We start from the raw sequence: 19390 nt of genomic DNA, 5'->3' as shown, positions 1-19390 counted from the left end.
ATGTTTATAAACTTATTGATTATAATTTCATAGCATGTATTTCAGTCCCAGTCATCTCCTTCCCCCTAGTACCCACCCTCCAGCCTTGCAACCTGGCCCCTAACAGAGGAAAGAAATCTGGTTGTGGAAGCTGCAGTGTGTCACAGTATATTCCGCAGTAAACTCTTTTGTCCATACTTCTTTGTTTGCAAATGTTCGTTGCAATGAATCGTTGGTCTTTTATGAGGACACTGGCTTCTGCTACACTATCAATATTGGAACCTCACTGGAACTCCTTGTGTCATGGAGATCCTGTAGATTTAGATTTTTAGGATCAGACTTTTCAGGAAATCCAGCAGTTCATCAATGGAGTAGATATCGGAATTGGGCAACTCAAAGCCCTAGATCTGAGCTTGAGAGGAATGGAAGATTGTCAGCTCACCAGCTCTCCCTCTCTCAAACACCCCCAGGCAGACTCACTTGCACTTCTTCCATCAGGGCCAGTTCTACTGTTTACCCAGGTAAGGCGCAGGACCTGCCCTCACGAGTGCTGAATCAGATGAGGTTTAGGGCACATTGTCCAGCTCTGATGACCTTGGGGCCAGCTCTCCTGCCTGCTGTAAATGGCAAGGGGCAAGAGATGGGGGGAGGTGTTCTCCCTTGCCCATGTTACTCCATGGCAGAGGAGTAACAGAGCCAGTTGTCCTGCACTCACATCCTAGGAGCTGGCTTGCCTATGCCCCTACCACCAGGGCAATCTCTACTGTGCTGCTCAAGTGATGTGTAGGGCCTTCTCTCTCAAGTGCTGCAGCTGGTGAGGGGCAGGACCAACTTTCCTGTTCTTATAATCCCAGGGACAGCCTGCCATAGGTGGGGAGGCGGAGGGGCAAGGAGGTTATCTCTCCTTTGTTCATGCCACTACATGAGAGACAAGAAGTAGTAGGATCAGCTCTCCCATGCTAGTACCCTTGAGGGCCTCTCGCCTACAACTCCCTCAATGTGCTTGGCTAACTATTCTAAGTACTGCAACTGGCTAGGGGCAGGCTCATCTCTCCTCATACTCTCGTGACCCCAGGACCAGCTCTCTGAGGATGCCCCAGAGAGGAGAGGAACCTGTTCTGCATAGCCCTCAGACATTGACAGGTCCTTGGGCAACTGCCCAGTTTAAGGCTGTCTGCTTGGTCTTTCGTGACCTGCTGCTTCAGAGCCACAGAGACAGATGTGGCCTGAGGTGGCAGCATGGACTGGGACCGCACCATGGTCCCAGGTGGCATCATTGGCTACTTACATCAGGCTGTTCCTCATACCCTCTCGTCTTCAGTTCTGCCTTTCCTCATTGTGCCCACATCCTTCTGGTCCTTGTTCTCTTACATGTCACCACAATTTACTTGTTCCTCTTTGTGGTGCCTGGGGTTTCTGAGCATCTGAGGTCATCTCAGAAATGCTATGATTTGCTCTTTCTTTAAGGCACTGGGCAGGGAACAACTCAGGCACAGTCTATAGTCCCAGGTCCACATGGCAACTGACTAGTAGTCATTTCAGGCCAGCTCCCTGTTGAGGCCCCATGGTACCTGTTTGATGGTCATCTCAGGCTTAATCCTTTCAGCCTGTTTCCCAAGTGGTCCCATGTGAGACCCAACTGTCTTGGGCTCTCTTCTGCCTCAGGCCTATGGTCACTGGCAAGATTCTACTAGTCTCTGTCTTGCTTTCCATCCTGGTAGCCCATCTAGGAGTGCCTGGCACTGGACTGGTAGTTGTCTCAGGCTAGCTCTCTGTCCAAGCCGCCTGGCACTGGATTGGTGGTCATGCAGGCTAATTTTTTTCAGAGAATGTTAGACTATTAATAATTCAGATGTTCATAAAAGTCAGAACACTGAGCATAGACATAGCCTCTCTCCATTCTGCCACCTACTGACTCAGATGTGACACAGCAGCCATATTTGCATTGCCACTAGGTAGTGCTTAGGTTATTTGAACCTCTCCGAATTTATCAAAATATAGCACGTTTAGTATTTAAAGTATATATTCAGTACTTACTATTGAAATGTCATCATTATATACCTAGCAGATGTTTGTAAGTTTCTGTGGATGCTGTAGCTATCCATCATACAGGTATCTAGGGGCTGCTGGTGTAAATATGACATTAAGTAGTCAGTGTTCTAAGCATTATTCTAAACTTTAAATATCCACTCCTTTTGACTGTAATTCTCTTAATATTTTCTTTTAATAGATTGGTATGTAAAGTTAATAAAATACTATTATTGTGTAAAACTTTGGTGATATGAATATCAATTAAAAATACAACCTTATGAAGAGAGTATGGTAACAACACACACACACACACACACACACACACACACACACACACATTTGGTACCTTGCTATTTTCTCCTTAAGCAGGTAAGCTATACCTGTTAAGCATAATTTCTCTAAGCAAAATAATAGAATTTCGGACACTTAAATGATTTCTCATTATAGTAAGTAGAATGATTATTTGTTATAGATATGACTCCTCAAGCCCTCAAATTTAATTTCAAAGGTTATCAACCTGAAGGTAATAACCCCTTTGGGTTCAGCTGACCCTTTCTCAGGGGTCGCATATCAGATACCCTGCATATCAGATACTTACATTACAATTTATAACACTAGTAAAATTACGGTTATGAAGTAGCAATGAAATAATTTTCTGGCTGCAGGTCACACAACATGAGGACCTGTACTGAAGCATCTCAGCGTTAAGAAAGGCTAAGGACCACCGACTCAGAAGCACCATCATGCCTCTGCTTGCTTTGTAAAGCCATGGTGCTAAAGCCAAGTCTTACCGGTTGATTAAGAAAATTTAAATCTGTCTTCAGTGGTTAATTCTTGTGACTAAAGAGATGTCATTTACTTATTATGTTAAAAATAAATTCTGATTGCTTTATTTCCATAGCAACAGAAACATCTGTCTTTCTAGGATACTGGAATTCTTCCATTCTCCATAGCTCCACTGCCTCCTTCTAAGCTCAAACAAGAAACACATCAGTGATTTCCAGTTCCCTCCACTGTTGTTCATTCTCTTTATGGGGATTGTTGTATGAGCAAGAATCATTTTTGCCTTATATAATTTCTCCTCCTTAGGTCCCTGAGTTATCCATGAAATCATCTATTATAGCAGTGACTATATAAAATATTTAGATTTCTGGCTAATAAAGTTTGCTTTCTAACCCTCAAATGGGAGGAAAACAAAATGAATTGGATAGGTAGTATGTCATCAAGACAAGATTTTTCAGGTTTCAAGAAGGAAACAGATACCGGACAGGAAACATGGATCAGTAAGGCTCTGGCATCGAAACCCGATGACCTGTGTTTGAATCACAGAACCCACGTACTCCTCTGGCCTCCCTATGTTTACCTATGGCATGCACATGTGTACATTTGTGCATACACACAAAGTAAATAAATGTAAAAGAATTAAAAAGAAAGCATTTTCTTCACTCATCCCTCGATGGATGAGAAAGCAGCTCGATTCCATAGCTTCAACATTGAACAGCACAACAATAAAGATGAATATGCACATATCTTTTTGGTATGCTAACGTGGAGTCTCCCACACACATGTGTGTAGTTGCATAGTTACATTACTTGTTGTTCTATTTTAAAATGTTGAGCCATCTCCATTATATTGGTTGACAGTTTAGGTCCTCATCAGCAGAAAATAATAATTCTTCTTTCTCCATGTCCTTATAGCACCACAGTGTGTGTGTGTGTGTGTGTGTGTGTGTGTGTGTGTGTGTGTGTGTGTGTGTGTGTGTGGTTTATATAGCTATTTGTATGTGCACATATGCACATGCATGTGTGGAGACCAAGAGTCAATACTAGGTGTCTTCCTTTATCTCTCTCCACAGTTTTGTTTTAAGAGAATGTATCACTGATCCTGGAGTCCCTCATTTTATCCAGACTGGTTTATCAGTGAGTCCCTAAGATATACCTCTTTCTGCTCCACCTTACCTCAGTGGTGGGTTCTACAGACATACATCACCATACTCAAATACTATATGGAGGTATCTGGGATTTGAACCTATGGTCTTATGTTTTAGTAATAACCAATTTATTCACTGAGACATCACCCCAAGCCTTCATTGATTTCACTCTCTAGTTACTTATAGATCCACTCCTGCTCTTTGACTCTGGGATTCTTCATGAGTGAGTTATGTTTCTTGGAGAAAACAGATGGGTCTTGTTTTTCAATATAATTTGCTGGTCTCTGATATTAGTGAGTTGAGGTCATTTGTCTCTAAGACTATTGTTGAGAATTTTCTTGTGAGTTGGTTGCTTTTATATTTGTTAATGTCATGATTTTGCTGTGTTGGACACATGAAGGTTTCTCTAGCTGCCCTTGTTCAGTTGTTCCTATCATAGTTTATTCTTCCAGGGGCTTTTATATCTAAGAGTGTCTTTCTTCATCCTTTGAGTACATTATTCAAGTATTTATGAATTTATGAATCGATGGTCATAATCTGCTTTAGTTTGTTCTTGTCTTGAAATGTCTTTATTTATTAATTACTTTTAGAAGATATCCTTATTGGTTAGACCAAACTTATCTGCTAATTATTTGCTCTTCAGACTTGAAATATGCCATTCCACGTTTTCTTGGCATTTGGGTTGCTGGAGAGAAATGTTGTGCTGTGTTTTCTTTCATAAGTGAATTGGCATTTTACTCTCACAATTTTTACTCTTACTTTTCTTTGCTTTGTATTTTTGATGTCTTGGCTATAATATATTATGGAAGGCATAATCTCTGGCCATGCCTAGTTGGAATTCTAAATGCCTCTTATCTATTGCTTTGTGTTTCTTTCTTTAGGCTTAGAAAAGCTTTTGTTTTTAATTACACTGAGTACATTAGTGTTTATGAGGTCCTATTTCTGCTTCATCTATTCTTAGTTTTCTTTTTTTGACTGTGTACCAGAGCTCTTGTTGGTGCTTATGCTTGCATTTGTGCACATGTTTGCGGCATGCATGCACACACACGTATGTGTATATCTGTATTCATGTATGTATTTTACTTCTTTGCCAATATTGGAGTGTACTTACTCTATTCATATTAATATTCTATCTTTTGCTTGTCTACGTCTATTTGTTATGCTTTCTACTGGATTTTAACATTTTTGTTTGTTTTAATCTTTTTATTTTTTAAGATTAAAATATAATTAAATAAGTTTCATACTCCTTTTTCCGCCTCTGAACTCTACCATATACTTCCCCCTTTCTTTCTTTCTTTCATATTCATAGACTTGTTTGTCTTTATTTTTGTTGCAAGCATGCAAACATACAACGTCCATGTGCATGCACACAAATACTCCTAAATACATAAATATAACTTGTTCGGTATGCATAATGTTAATTCTATGTGTGTTTTAAGTTCAACTGATTGGTCTTCTATAACTAATTGGTGTGCTCTTCCCTGGAAAAATATTTCTTCAGGATTCAGGATTCTTTAGTTTTCTGTAGTTCTTTGTGCAGTGTTAAAATCTTGTTGGAGGGGAGGGCAGTAATGCGGGGAGGATGGGGAGGGGAACACCCATATAGAAGGGGAGGGGGATGTTTGCCTGGAAACTGGGAAAGGTAATAACAATTGAAATGTAAATAAGAAATACCCAATTTAATAAAGATGGAGAAAAAAAAGAAATACTTCCCACAAAAAAATCTTATAAAAGTTTTCCTCATCTATGTTAGTATATTTATCAGTTTCATTCTTGTTTCTGCTCGTGGTTAAGCATTTGCACACATTTTATTTAATCACTGGAGTGTTTGCTTTCAACCTTCTTATGTTTTCAGAGTCTGTCGTTCTTTGCCATTGATGTCATTTCGTTTTTGCCTGCATCACTGAGTTTCTAATCCATGTTGCTGACAGTATCCTCTAGGCTGTTTCTTTTCCATTTAGGTCCCTCATGGTATTCATATGGGGTTCTTCTTTGGGATCAGTGTCAATTTTACTAGAAAGCTTTTGACCTCTCCATGTGGCACTTCAACTCTTTCGGGATTTCTGTATTCGGTAGGTGCAGATTTATCACCTTCAGGACTGCCACGCTGCCCTTGCCTTTGCATGGTTCTTCTGCATAGACTTCAAAACCTACTTTCAATATGGGTTCTTAAATGCTTTAACCTCCCTTCTAGCCCACCACCTACCAAAGGTAGTGGAAAAGGAAGGTTATTAGGATACAGGGGACTTGGGCCTGTTTAGAAATTGTTCTTTGAAGCAAATCCAATCTGCGTTGTCAGGGAACCAGCAGTTCAGGTCACAAGAATCTGCAGCAGCAGCTCAATCCACTTGCAAACACTTATACATCAGCAGTCCAGCTCAGGAGTGTTGGGATAGCGAGCAGGAATCAGCACTGGTAGCGTGACCCATCAAACCCATCCAGCCAAGTCGGCACCAGTCAACAGGAGCAATTAGGAGTTCTTTGCAGTACCTCTCTCAATCAAGTAAAGAGCAGCAAAGACACAAGACCAAGAAGTGATCCAAAGCTAGTTATGTAAGCCCTCTGTCCCTGTCCATTGGGTCCCTCCAAGCATCATCCATGGGTCTTGCCTCAGCCAAACAGCACATGAGTCTGTCTTTAGCAAAACTCCATGAGTCTATAACACCTGACAGACATCACTGCCAATCATCCAGGAACCTCCGAAGAAGTTCTTTAGTGAGTTTCTCTCTGTGGTGTCACCACAAGTAGAGCTCAGTTAAGCAGTGTAAGGCAAACCAATACCATGTATGTCTTTAGTGAAGAATTATTCATTACATCCTTTCCTGGGCTTGTTTTAGCAAAGCATCCTTTGACCTGTGTCTGCTTCATGGACTCATTTATGTCTGCCTTAGCAAAACATCCTCTCACCTGTATCTACTTCAGGAAAACATTCCTTCACATGTCCGCCCCAGCAAAACACCATCCAACACAACTGACTTTCCAAAGAAACCATACGTTTCCACTTCACTTCTATGATACAATTTATATATGTAGTCATCAGATGTATCTTCTTGTTTTGTTTAGTCATCTTTTTGAACAGCCTACACTTGGGTACTCAGTCTCTAGGATCAGTTGGAAAAGAGAAAACAAACTACAATGGTAGAACAACACCAGGCATAGAAATATACCTAAAATTGATTGAAGGCCATGAGTGCATCACCAATGATAGTAAGACAGAAACTGGGTCTCTAACATAGAGCAATTCTGATGCTAAATTTTGAAGTATGTAGAAACAGTAAATACATTTTTAAAGGAATAAAGAAAGAAAAGACAAAGTGCTGTTATATAGTTTTAAAAAAGGAAAATTTAAAAATGTGGAAAATTACTGGGTTGTAGATGGGAAAAGAAAAATAGTTTAGAAAACAACAAAACTGTTCAGAAAAATGGGGAAAAGATTTTTCAAATGTGGATGGTTATTGGGTTCTAAATATTTTTCTTGGCATTCTGAGATGACTCAAAATGAATCCAGAGGCTTGTCACAGTGCAAGTTTTGTAGATGTCTTGGTGTAGAAATCAAGGTGTCTGGATATGTCACTCTGAAGACAGGGAAAACTCAGCTAAATATGGTGCAAAGAAACATTGGTATCAATGGTCAGCAAAGAGGTGGCACCTTAGCATAGCTTTAGTACATGTATGTACTCATGCATGTATTCATGTAAGAATCCTGCCATAACGTCATAAAACAGTAAGGAATCACTGGGCAAGACTAAAATACTCCCCTTCAAGACCTGAGATCGATGCTGAACACTCATGTAACAAAGCTGAGTGGAGTAACATTGTTGTAAGCCAAGAATTTGGGAGATGGAATCTCGTTTATCTGATGGGCTCCTGGTCTCAAGGGCTACGTGAACAGCATTTTTGAGGATGGACATCCAAGTTGTCTTCTGCCTTCCCAATGCACACATATGGAAAACATAAAATACATGTGTATGTATTAACATAGAGACACATACAGACAATATCCCCCCAAAACTTTGTTATTCCCTAATCAGGAAAACCAAATGTATATAATGATCAGAGCTATTGAATTGGGCTCTTTTTGAGGACAGATGACAGGAAAGTACGAGTTTTGGCAGCTGACACAAATGTTGTTTAAAAGAAAGATCAAAACAGGACTTTAGGACCTTGACAATACATTTTACTCATTCCGAAATGTTATCAGGGCTTAACTCCAAGGATGAATGCTGTCTGGGGAACTGTACTTTTTAGTAGTTCATGCAATGGGAAAAGAAGTTTTGAAGAGTGGAAGTGACCTAGTCGCACTGAAGTTGGATGACCATCCAACGTTGTTATGATCAGGAAGAACTGGATCAAGAATAGGTTGAAAAGACCTAGAAAACACTAAGTGTTGTGGTGGGGAGGAAGCATCTTCAGGTGGGAGTTCAAAACATGATAAACTCTGAAGATAGCTGCATAGGACAGAAGAGCCTCAGAGCCTCAGAAGGGTCTTTGGTACGTAGCAACCCTGTGCTTATTTCCATGACACTGTTTTACTATAAACTTTTAGAACTTGTCGTGGATAAGGTATATATTTCTTTCACCAAATGTTTTAATAATTCCTTATCAATGTCACAACCCTGTTCCTAGATAAAAGACACATTTGATAAGTTGGAAACTGTGAGACAAATGCTGTAGCCTCTGAGGTTGATCTTTATGAATTGATGTGAAAGATAACCTAGGCCATTATGTTATTCTACTCAGTTCAAAAGTCATCTTACTGAGACAGAGGTGCAGAGCTCTCCTGTCTCTCTATTCCACTGAAGAGTCCCCAGAGACATGAAACACAAACATGCTGTAATAAAATGTGACTGGTTGGCAGCCACACTGTTTTAATAAAAATGGTATAATGTTCTGCTGGGGGGCACAGTTCTTTGCTTCTACTCCAGAGGAAATGAGCTGTCGCTTAGCAGTAAGAACATGGGGCATGATTAAACTACGCTTTCCAGTCAGAAGATTCTATGAATCCTGAACACAATTTTCCTTAACCTGTAAATAGCTGCAGGCCTGGGCTGTAAGAAGGAAACATCCAGGTAGTAAGTGAAATTTCTGAGTTAACTAGCATCCATCCCTCCATGTGGTTACATGATTCTTTATTATTATACACAGAGCAATCCTTCAGTCTTGAGGCCAAGTTCCATCTATTTGACCACATCATGTCAGTAATTCCCTTTAATCTAAGAATAGCAATAATTAGGTAATATCAATGTGACATAGACTGTTTCTCTGTTTCCTTTAGAATATGTCAATCACTGCAGAGCTATGAAGAGGCCAGGGTGTCATACTTGAAAGTGATGGTGTTTCTCTGTCTACAAATGAGCAGAAAGGACAAACATAATGACTTTCAACTGTTGAGAAATCAAATGTACATTTGAAACTTGTTTCAAACATAAAAATTAGTGTGTTTTCAAAGAACTGCAGGCAAGCAAGGAACAGTAAATGGAGAAATAATCTTTCCAGTGGAATGACACAGCACAGCAATTTATATTCAATACCAAATGGTCATCTCTGAAAACACACGTACAGGTAACATTATACAAATGAGCAGGTTATATCCGTGTGTGTGTGTGTGTGTGTGTGTGTGTGTGTGTGTGTGTAAAACAACAATTAAAAAGGAATCTGAAGGAGAGTAAGGAAGTGAGTCTATGGGAGACCGTGAAAGGAGGAAGAGGAATACCATAATTATATTATAATCCTAGCTTGTAGTAGTACAAATGAAATATATGGTGCTGTTTTGAAAACGTGTCTGTGAGCAAAGAAGTTGGTAGTTGCATAAGGTGCTGTTGGCCAGCAAATAAGGAAACTATAATAAGAATCAGGAAGATTCTTGCAGGAATACGAGTATAACATGTACTTGCTATGTTCAAAAGCATTTTGGTTGTGCCCCTTATTTATTTAAAGACTAATCATTCTGAACAAAATAAAATGCCATAATTGGTCTCAATGTAAACAAAATCTTGTGCTTCTGGAATCTTCCTTTGTGTCTATATTTTTAAGTGCATATCTAGAGTTACTGATTTGAAACTGTGAACATTTTCATTATGTATCTTAACTGAGAAAAATAAAAAACAATTATTTGTCCTTTTCTGAAAGTATAGTATTTTTAACTATAACCATGTAGTTATGCTGCTATGTAAGGCAGGCTATTGATTACTCTCATTGTGATATGACTTGTGCTGCAAAAATAAGTTATTCCTTTAAATTATCCTAAAATAGGCATTGATTGACAGATGACAATGCAGAGAAAGCCTTTAGATCAATGAAAGAGAATCAAAATGTAAGGCAGACAACTAGATACCACACTGATTGGAACTATACAGTATGAGAAACAACTTTAGAAACACCAGGGGATCTGTAACCCTAACAAAAAAGATGTTGACAGAAAGAAAAACAAAACAAAAACAAAACAAAAAAAAAATCCAAAGGGCTTCTGAAGAGATTTCTTTCAAGAAATGAACATTTGAAGACACAGCTTGAATATTATTGCCCTTCAGTCTTGCAATGTCTTCAGAGTCCATCACAGAAGTAAGAAATTGGTATAAATAGGATGGGAACTGTGAAAGGGTTGTGTACTAGACAATTTTTAGATACAATGGCAGGGACCATACTACTGGTCTCCCTACATGGACAATATCTGTTCCTGGCCCCTTGGAATTAGAATAGGTAAAGTCCAGACGTGGTTTGAATGTTCCCCTTCCAATATTTAGGTATTATCAATGAGATGGTGCTCACATGTGAGGGTGTTTGAAAGTAATTGCATGAATGAGTTATGTGGCCCTCCTTATCAAAGAGGCTTCACTCATTCTTAACTAGATCTTTCCCTCGTACCACTGGCTTCTGCCTCAGGAAGATACAAGAAGAGCCTTCATCAGACATCAAATGATGCTTTCTTGATCTGAAGCATTTAGCTTCCAGAACTGTGAAATGAATTCTTGTTCATCAGTAACATCCAGTCTCATGTACTCTGTTACAACAGCCCGAAATCAGGACATCAACCCATAGCAATTAGTGCTTGATTGTGATGTGAAGGAAGGGCACGATTTTGTATATCAGTTCTGGATTGTTCATTATAGTTTGCCTCTTAATACTAAAACTAATATAGGGTCCTGATTATGACCAGGGAAGAGTATCATTCTTTTCCAAGATGGTGGCAGAGAATAATGAAGTGAGTGTCACTTAGATAAAACACTCAAAACAGGAGACAAGGCTACTACAGCCTGTAGGTAATAGTACATCACAGAGGGAATCAGGGCAGGAAATCTCAGCAGAAACAATGGGGGAATGCTCTTGCTAGCAGTCTCAGTCTCCCACTTAGCTAACTCTTAGACAGTCCAGGACCACCTGACACAGGAATGGTGGGGCTTACAGTGGGCTGAGTCTCCTTTATCAATTAGTAGTCAGTTCAACTTGATCTAGGCCTTTTCTCAATAGAGGCTTCTCATCCTAAAAGACTCTTGATCATATATAGTCAACAAATGAAGTTATCTGGGACAATCCTCTGCTAAAATTCCTAAGTCTGAATGACCTCTCTAGAATGTGTCAGTTGGCTCCTTGGTTGCAGGTTTAAACTGGGACTCAGTCACAGAAAGAGTATCAGCGGAGAACTGAGGTAGAAAAAAGTTGCTTTTTAAAGGTGGACTGAATCAGGCTTTTTTCCTTGTTGCCTTCGGGATCCTGGATCCTTCAGGTTCATCAATGGTGGAAAGCTTGTTTACCACCTTCTGACGCTGCTCTGTCCCTGGCATTTCCTGAGTTCTCTTGAGCTTTTGGCCGATGCTTCTGACTAGGGTTGAGATGTGAAGGGAGTAGTAAGTGAAACCAACGACAGTTTTAAGAAAAGTTTTCGGATGGAGTGGATGTGGGTTTGCCGAAGAAAAAGAAAAAAAATAAATGTTTGCATGTCGGGAGGGGTAGAAAGCACAACAAAATGAATTCTACATTCAGAATCCTACTCATTACTCCGTGTGAGTGAGCTCTGCATTCCCATGTCTAATATTTGAGCTCCTCAACCTATAAAGATGATTTACCTGATAATTTTTGAGGTTCTAGTTAATAATAGCCAGACTCATGGATTTTAGGCCATCGATGGCAAAGCAGCACATGGTGGGAGCCCCAAAACAACTACCTCAGCAGTGCCAAGGCCAACGTCTTCTACTCCTGGGATTTATTTTCCTGTGTTATTGTTGGGGATGGAATGCTGTAAATGCCTGTTGATGTTTATGTTAAGACAATATGGCACAGATGTGGACATCTTGCATGAGTAAGCTAAAACAGATGACACTAGACATCCAGAGGCAATGAGTTACCACAAAATGGCTGATGTCAGCTGTCTAGGGACACAAAAGGAACACAGTAGTATAATTAATCATATACTATTTTTGGCAGATGTTACTTTTGCATGACTGTGGATAAATATGCCCTTGAAATTTCTTCTCGGCTAGCCAGACTGCTTGTGCTTATCTATCTGCAGGCCTGAGTGCTAGCCTACATGTGTGCCTTTGCCTGTATGTGTAGACATGTAGCCCAGTGCATGCTGGCAGCTCCCTGCTTAGAAGCCTTCTCAGGGAGTGAATAGAATATGTATTTCCTTCTGTGGATCTTCAAAATCTCAACCTTTTACCCCCTCATAAACCTCCATTTGTAACATCAAGAACATGGGTCTCATAATCAAATTTAAAATATTCACGGGGAGAAACCTAAGGTGAGTCTGGGCTTATCCTGTATGTTTTCTATTTTCAGTAATGTGCAACTCCATGTTTTTAGTCATTTATTTATATATCCTTGTTTCTGGAACAGTGTTTTAATAAAGGGAAGATGTGTCCAATACCAGTTACAACTCTGTGTCTGTTGCCGTGAGTTTCTTGGGTAGTCATCGTGTTCTTGTTTTGCCTTTCTGGTTCTACTCTTTGGCATTTGTTGATATAATCCTAAAGACATTAAAATATATCTTCAAATTAACATTAAATACCATTTGCTGAAGATATTATTCCTTTTCCTTTCCATGGTTTTGGCTTTTTTGTCAAAAATCAAGTGCTGTAGGTGTCTGGCTTTATTTCTGTGTCTTTTATGAAATTCCATACATCAACTTGTCTATTTCTATATGAATACCATCAAGTTTTTATTACTAATGTTCTGTAGTACAGCTTGAAGTCAGGAATGATAATACCTCCAGAAGTTCATTTATTGTTCAGAATTGTTTTAGATATCCTGGGATTTTTGTTTCCATATGAAGTTGGCTCTAGTTGAGACATACCACTGGCAAGAACCAATCCCTGACATTATTAACGATACTCTGCTATGCTTCCCAGCATGAGATAACAGTCCTCTGAGAGGTCCCATTCAGCAGCCAAGGGTAAGAAATACAGACCCATAGCCAAACATTAGATGGAGCTCACGGAGTCTAATGGAAGAATTGGGGGGAAGAATTGAAAGATCTAAAGAGTACAAGGCTCCACAGGAGCACCAAAAGAGTCACCTAACCTGGACCCTTGGGAGCTTCCAGAGACTGAAACCAAAGAGCAAGCATGGGCTAGACCTAGGCCCCTTGCACATATGTAGTAGATGTGTAGCTTGGTCTTCATGCAGGACCTCCAGCTACTGGAGTAGGGGTTGTCCCTGAATTTGTGGTCTGCCTGTCTGTGAATCCCATTCCCCTAAATGTCTATCTTGTCTGTCCTCTGTGGGTGAGAATGAGCCTAGACCTGCAATGACTTGATATGCCAGTGGGGTTGGGGGACGTGGGGAAAAGAGTTGGGAGGGTGGTACTGGGGTTTGATACGCAGAGGAGGGCTCTTCCTTCTCAAAGGCAAAGGGAAGGGAGGAATGGGAGGAGGATCCATGTGAGGGGGTACTGGGAGGAGGGTTGCTGATCTTGGATATAAAGTGAATAAATAAATAAATTTAAAAAATAAAAAATTAACATTAAGTAAAATTAGTATTTTTGAGTTTCTAATGACTTTTGTATCCACAAGTTTTATAGTTCACTTATTTTCTGCTTATCTTTAAGTTGATATAATGTACCCAATACTGTACACAGATTTAATCCTAACAGTTTTGATATTCTATAAACACAGAATGGCCTATATTTTGCAAATCTATACAATTCCCAGTACTTAAATTTTCTTCAACTCTAACATCAATTTAAAATTATTTTCATCCTACTAAACAGCTTTTGTAGTTTCTTTACTTTCTCTAAGTTTCTGACTGACCTACTTTTGTATATTTTCACAGGATATTGCATTTTAGGTTGACTGATTTTTTTTCCATGCATGTCTAATGTGCAAGTCTATTCTTTACCGCCTTCCATTTCTGGTGACAGTCTTTTTATGTTGATTTATTATTACTAAATGTAGCTCACAAAATATTGTTGATTTTAATCTTCATCATTTGTACGTTTTATCCTGATTCAGGTTTTCCCCTCTTCTTGAATCATCCCTGCCCATGTTTAATCTCTGAGACAATGTTGGCCTTCAATCTTTCTCCTGCCGTTTTACTCCTAACTCCCAGTTGCACATATGTCAAATATTTTTACTGTCTAATATATGTAGTTTACTCATGCACCCATATAAGCATTGTCACTGAGTATTTTCTGTCTAACATTTTCTCCCTGTTAGCTATTTTTCTTTCTAGCTGTGCTTAAACAATTGCCATAAATTTATTCATCAATTTTAAGCTTCTAATCAAGAAATTTTGCATGAGGTTTTCTGTTTTATCTGACTTTACAGATTCCAGTTCTTTGATAAACTATTTTAGCTTAATATGAGTTTTCCTAAGCATATTTTAATCATCTCAAAGCCCATGCATATCTACATTCATTTGTTTTTGTTTTATATTTCTATTTATAATGTGCCTTGATGTATCTGATAATTTTCATTTGACTGCCAGATATGTACATTTAAGCAACATTAGTTGCTTCAGTACTTCCTAAGTAGTTATAATGAATTTCAACAGTGAGACTCTTTACAATACAGAAGTCAATGAAACAAATTTAATTCAGATTAATGAGACAGTTCCTTTGTATGGACAATTTTGAAATCTTAAATTAATATATTTCCAACAGTCTAATTCTTGTTTCCTAACTTTTCAATTATCAGCCTATGAAATAGGAAGCATATCAGGAAGAATATTTATATATTAAAGTCTTTCATTGCATATTGTATTGTAATTAATACATTATTCATATTCCAACTTTTTTCTTCCCTGATGACATAAAATCACTTTCTATTATAATATTTATCATTACATTTATTAATCAATTGCAATTAGAACATAAATTATGGATCAGATAGTATTATTAACTTATACTTCCTGGGCTCAGTGAGTTTATGCTCTATAATGCAAACTCTGTTAACTTTCTTCAAAATCTATTTTGTGACCCAAGGTCATCATATTTATGTATTAAAAAATGCTAGTATAAAATGTTTAATTCTCAAAAATAAATCTTTCCCTCAGTCTCTTTTCCATTTTTGTCCCTGCAGTTCTTTTCGACAGGAACAGTTCTGGGTCAGAGTTTTTGACTGTGGAATGGCAACCCCATCCCACACTTGATGCCCTGTCTTTCTACTGGGAGTGGATTCTACAAGTTCCCTCTCCCCGCTGCTGGGCATTTCATCCAAAGTCCCTCTCTTTGAGTCTTGAGATTCTCTTACCTCCTAGATCTTGGTACATTCTAGAGGGTCACCCTGCCTCCCACCTACCGAGGTTGTATATTTCCACTCATTCTGTTGGCCCTTGGGGCTTCATTCCTGGTCTCCCAATACCTGATCATGTTCCCCTTTTACCTGCCCCTCCTGCTCCCCTCTCCCACCCAAATCCCTCCCTCCTTCTGCATTCTGTGTTCTTCTCCTTTAAGTCCAGTGACTGGCCCATATTGGGACCCGTCTCAAGGGGAGGTTCCAAGGCCTGACACCATTAGTGATGCTATGATGTACTTATAGACAGGAGCCTAGAATGGCTGCCCTCCAAGCAGCTGACTGAAACAGAAGCAGATACTTACACCAAAGCAATGGTCTGAAGTAGGGGACCCCTGTGGTTGAATTAGGGGAAGGATGGAAGAAGTTGAGGATAGGCGCGACTCCATAGGAAGACCAGCGGTATTAACAAACCTGGACCCCTGATGTTTCTCAGACACTGAGTCACCAACCAGGCAGCATACAGTAGCTGGTCCAAGGCCCCGGACACATATACAGCAGAGGACTGCCTGGACCGGCCTCAACGTGAGAAGATGCACCTAACCCTTGAGAGATTTGAGACCCCAGGGAATGCAGACCCCTAGCGGGATGTGGGGCTGTGTGGGGGTGTGGGAACATCCTCGTGGAGATGGGGGAAGGAGGAATGGGATGAAGAACTGTCAGAGAGTGGACTGGGCAGGAGATAACTTGACTGTAAGAAAAGATTACAGATAACAATAATAAAAAAATAAAAATAATAAATCTTATAGCATTTTAAGTCTGCTCCCTTCTGTCTACTGAGTTCACCGAATCAGAAAATTAGACTTTAAAATTAGACTTTCTCTTTCTTACTAATGTCAGTTATACTTGTCAGATAAAACATATATTTAAAAACCACATTTCCCATGAAAAAGAACATTCTCATCGACAAATGTATCTTGTTAACATGGATGCCTGCGAAAGTCTTGCAGAAGCAGGGAAAGTGGGTGATAAGGTTGTCAAACTGCCTAGGGATGTTAAAAGCAAAAAAATAGATGTTTGATAAGCCTTCATGTTAATGCAAACGCCGCACAGCTAACAATCAAAAGCACTTGCTAAGATGCTTTGCACGAGGACCTGAGAGAGGGAGTCAGGGGGGCCTGTGTAAGGTAAGCAGTGCATCTCCAACCCAAGAGCTTGGCGATGGAATCATTACAGTTTGAAAGGTTCCAGGACACCCTTCCTCTCCTCTAACCCCAATCCTGGCCCATTCACTCTTGACTAGTGTAAACCCAGGGTCAAAATCCCAATAATGAATGTGCAGAGAAATAAGCCTCCAGAAGTGATTTTTCTCCGCACTGCAATGAATTTCAATTATCTAACTGCCACTGTAGAAGGATGATTTTTCCAACTAACATTTCACTGAGAATGCCAGGGAGAGGAGGATGCAGAGTCTTCTTGATCCTTTATCACTAAAAACATACACAGGCAAAGAAAGCTCAAAGTAGTTCAACAGCTGTAATCCCCAAGGAGAAGACTGGGGGCCCAGCTGTCAACTCAAATACCACCTGAGAGCTCACAGAATAAATGAAAGAATGTTGGTCTCCTGTGAAAGCAACTATCCCTGGTATTCAAAAGGTACATCTGACATGCTGCCCTTGCAGGATGACACAAAGGCTGGCATTGAAAAAGGTCACCTCGTATGTCAATAGAAATAAGGTTTGAGACCCTGAAGTATCAGAGGAAAATTAAAATATCTGAATTTTCAGTTATCAACTGTGTGAAGTAATGGTTCTTACAGTCAGAGTTTTATTTCCCTCTCTTTCTTGGTGAAGAAAAGTATTTATTTCAAGCACATTAGGTTCTACTTCAGCATAGCTTTGTAGTTCAGTAAAGAAATAAGTTTGAGAGAACTGAGTTCAAGTCCCCACTCTGCCACTTATACATTCAATTACCTAGATAAATAGGCTTCTGAATAATACTTCTGAATCCTTTTCTTAGTATGCAAGTTCCTTTCCTATAGGAATGCTATGTATGTCAGCAGCATGCAGAACTCAACATTTAGGGGTAAGTCTATAGACATTTTAAAGATACATCTAAAAAGCTAACTATGTGCTTTTTGAATTCAGATTGTTAAATATAAGCTAGCCCAAACTAAGGAGCAATCTTGGAGCTCCTAACCTGGACATCCAACATTTTTGGAGCTCCTAACCTGGACATCCAACATTTCCACTGGTGTGATATGTAGGGCAGGAGATTCTTAAGAGACTTGAGTCATATGAGCTTCTGTAGAGAATCCGTATAAATGCACAATTTTTCTTACAGTAATTTCTTTACTTGCATATGTGTGGGACATGCATGTTTCACAGTGTACTTGCAGAGATTAAAGGAAAGTTTAAGGGAGTTGATTTTCTCCTTTTAGCATGTGGAACTTGAGGTTGCAATTCAGTTTGTTAGTCTTAACCACAATCCTTAGGCACTGAGCCATCCAACCTGTCCCAAATACATTTTTAAAAGTGTTTTTCTTGCCAAATAATAGTTATTAAAGTGGAAGATTTTGGATATGTCAGGTGATGCATATATATGTATACACACACACACATATATGTACAAATATATTAAAATATATAGTATACTATATGTAGGCTCATCCCTAGAGAAGACTAACTCTCCCTTTCTCAAGAGTCATTTAATTCCTGCAGGTGTCCCCCCTATAGTTAGGTTCCTGTGAGATTCTGCCTTCTTTGATAGCATGTCTATTGATATTGAGTTATGTTATCATGTGTCAGTTTGGCTGGGTATCTCATGATCAATTCTTTGTATTTTGGCCAGTTGGGGTTTGCTGAAATTGTCTCTATCTGTTGCAAAGAGAGCTTCCTTGATGAAGAGTGAAAACTATTTCTACCTGTGCACAGAAGGATAAATATCCAGGTTCCGTTAGAAAATATGTAGTTTAGCGAAGTGACAGTAGTTCCATCATCCACGAGATCCATGACCTCACTAACTGTGGGCAGTGAGCTATGTTTCCAGTACCAGGGATGATTCTCATGTTAAGCGGATGTTATGTCTAATACAACAACTGCGGGTTACTGCGACGATGTAAGCATCACTGTAGATTCCCTAGGTTTATCCTGCCACGCGATTTGTCAGAGTTCCTTGCAGTTGGGTAGCACTATTGACTGCTGCTGTTTCTAGGAAGCATGCGCAGCACCTTCCAGGAGGTGGCATGGAGTCTCGAAATCCAGGAAGGAGACTTTCAAGTCAGAGCCAGCTCCAGGCTCTGGATGTAGTGTCTGAAACACAGTGTCTTTCTCCAACAATAGGGACTCATCATCACTGCATTGAAGCCAACCAGGGCAATGGCGATAGAATATAGTGTTTAGGGTGTCGCCCAGCCCACTCTGAGCAACACCTAGCATGGGGAATTCTCATGCCCGAATGTATTTATTTATTTATTTATTTATTTATTTATTTATTTATTTATTTATGCTTTGCCTTTTGTGGAGTAATGTCCACCCAAGTAGGGTAAGTTTAGTAAGCTAGATATGTATATGTATACGTGCCTTTATATGTATTGTATGAAATTTTTGGTAAGTAAACAATAATATGATTGCTTCTGTCTTTTTGGGTACACTTAATGTTACCAAATTAATTTTCAGTTTAGAAATCACACAAAGCAATAACATGGATGCTAGAATTTTTTAATGTATAAAATACACTTTACATTTTAAGGAATTAACCTCACGGCATCATTTCTTAAGATACC

General features: G+C 39.4%; 1 non-coding gene across 1 annotated transcript; it reads right to left on the bottom strand.

Annotated features, from left to right (window-relative positions):
- Window positions 1–1807: 1807 nt before the first annotated feature.
- Window positions 1808–1939, bottom strand: LOC116908397. The gene has a single exon (XR_004388941.1). It is a non-coding gene; the product is annotated as a small nucleolar RNA SNORA17 (small nucleolar RNA).
- Between the last annotated feature and the right edge of the window lie 17451 nt (window positions 1940–19390).

The sequence above is a fragment of the Rattus rattus genome, chromosome 8, assembly GCF_011064425.1.
Source record: "Rattus rattus isolate New Zealand chromosome 8, Rrattus_CSIRO_v1, whole genome shotgun sequence".
Lineage (NCBI taxonomy): Eukaryota > Metazoa > Chordata > Mammalia > Rodentia > Muridae > Rattus > Rattus rattus.
The sequence above is the reverse complement of the archived record's forward strand: the minus strand, read 5'-3'. Positions and strand labels throughout refer to the sequence as shown.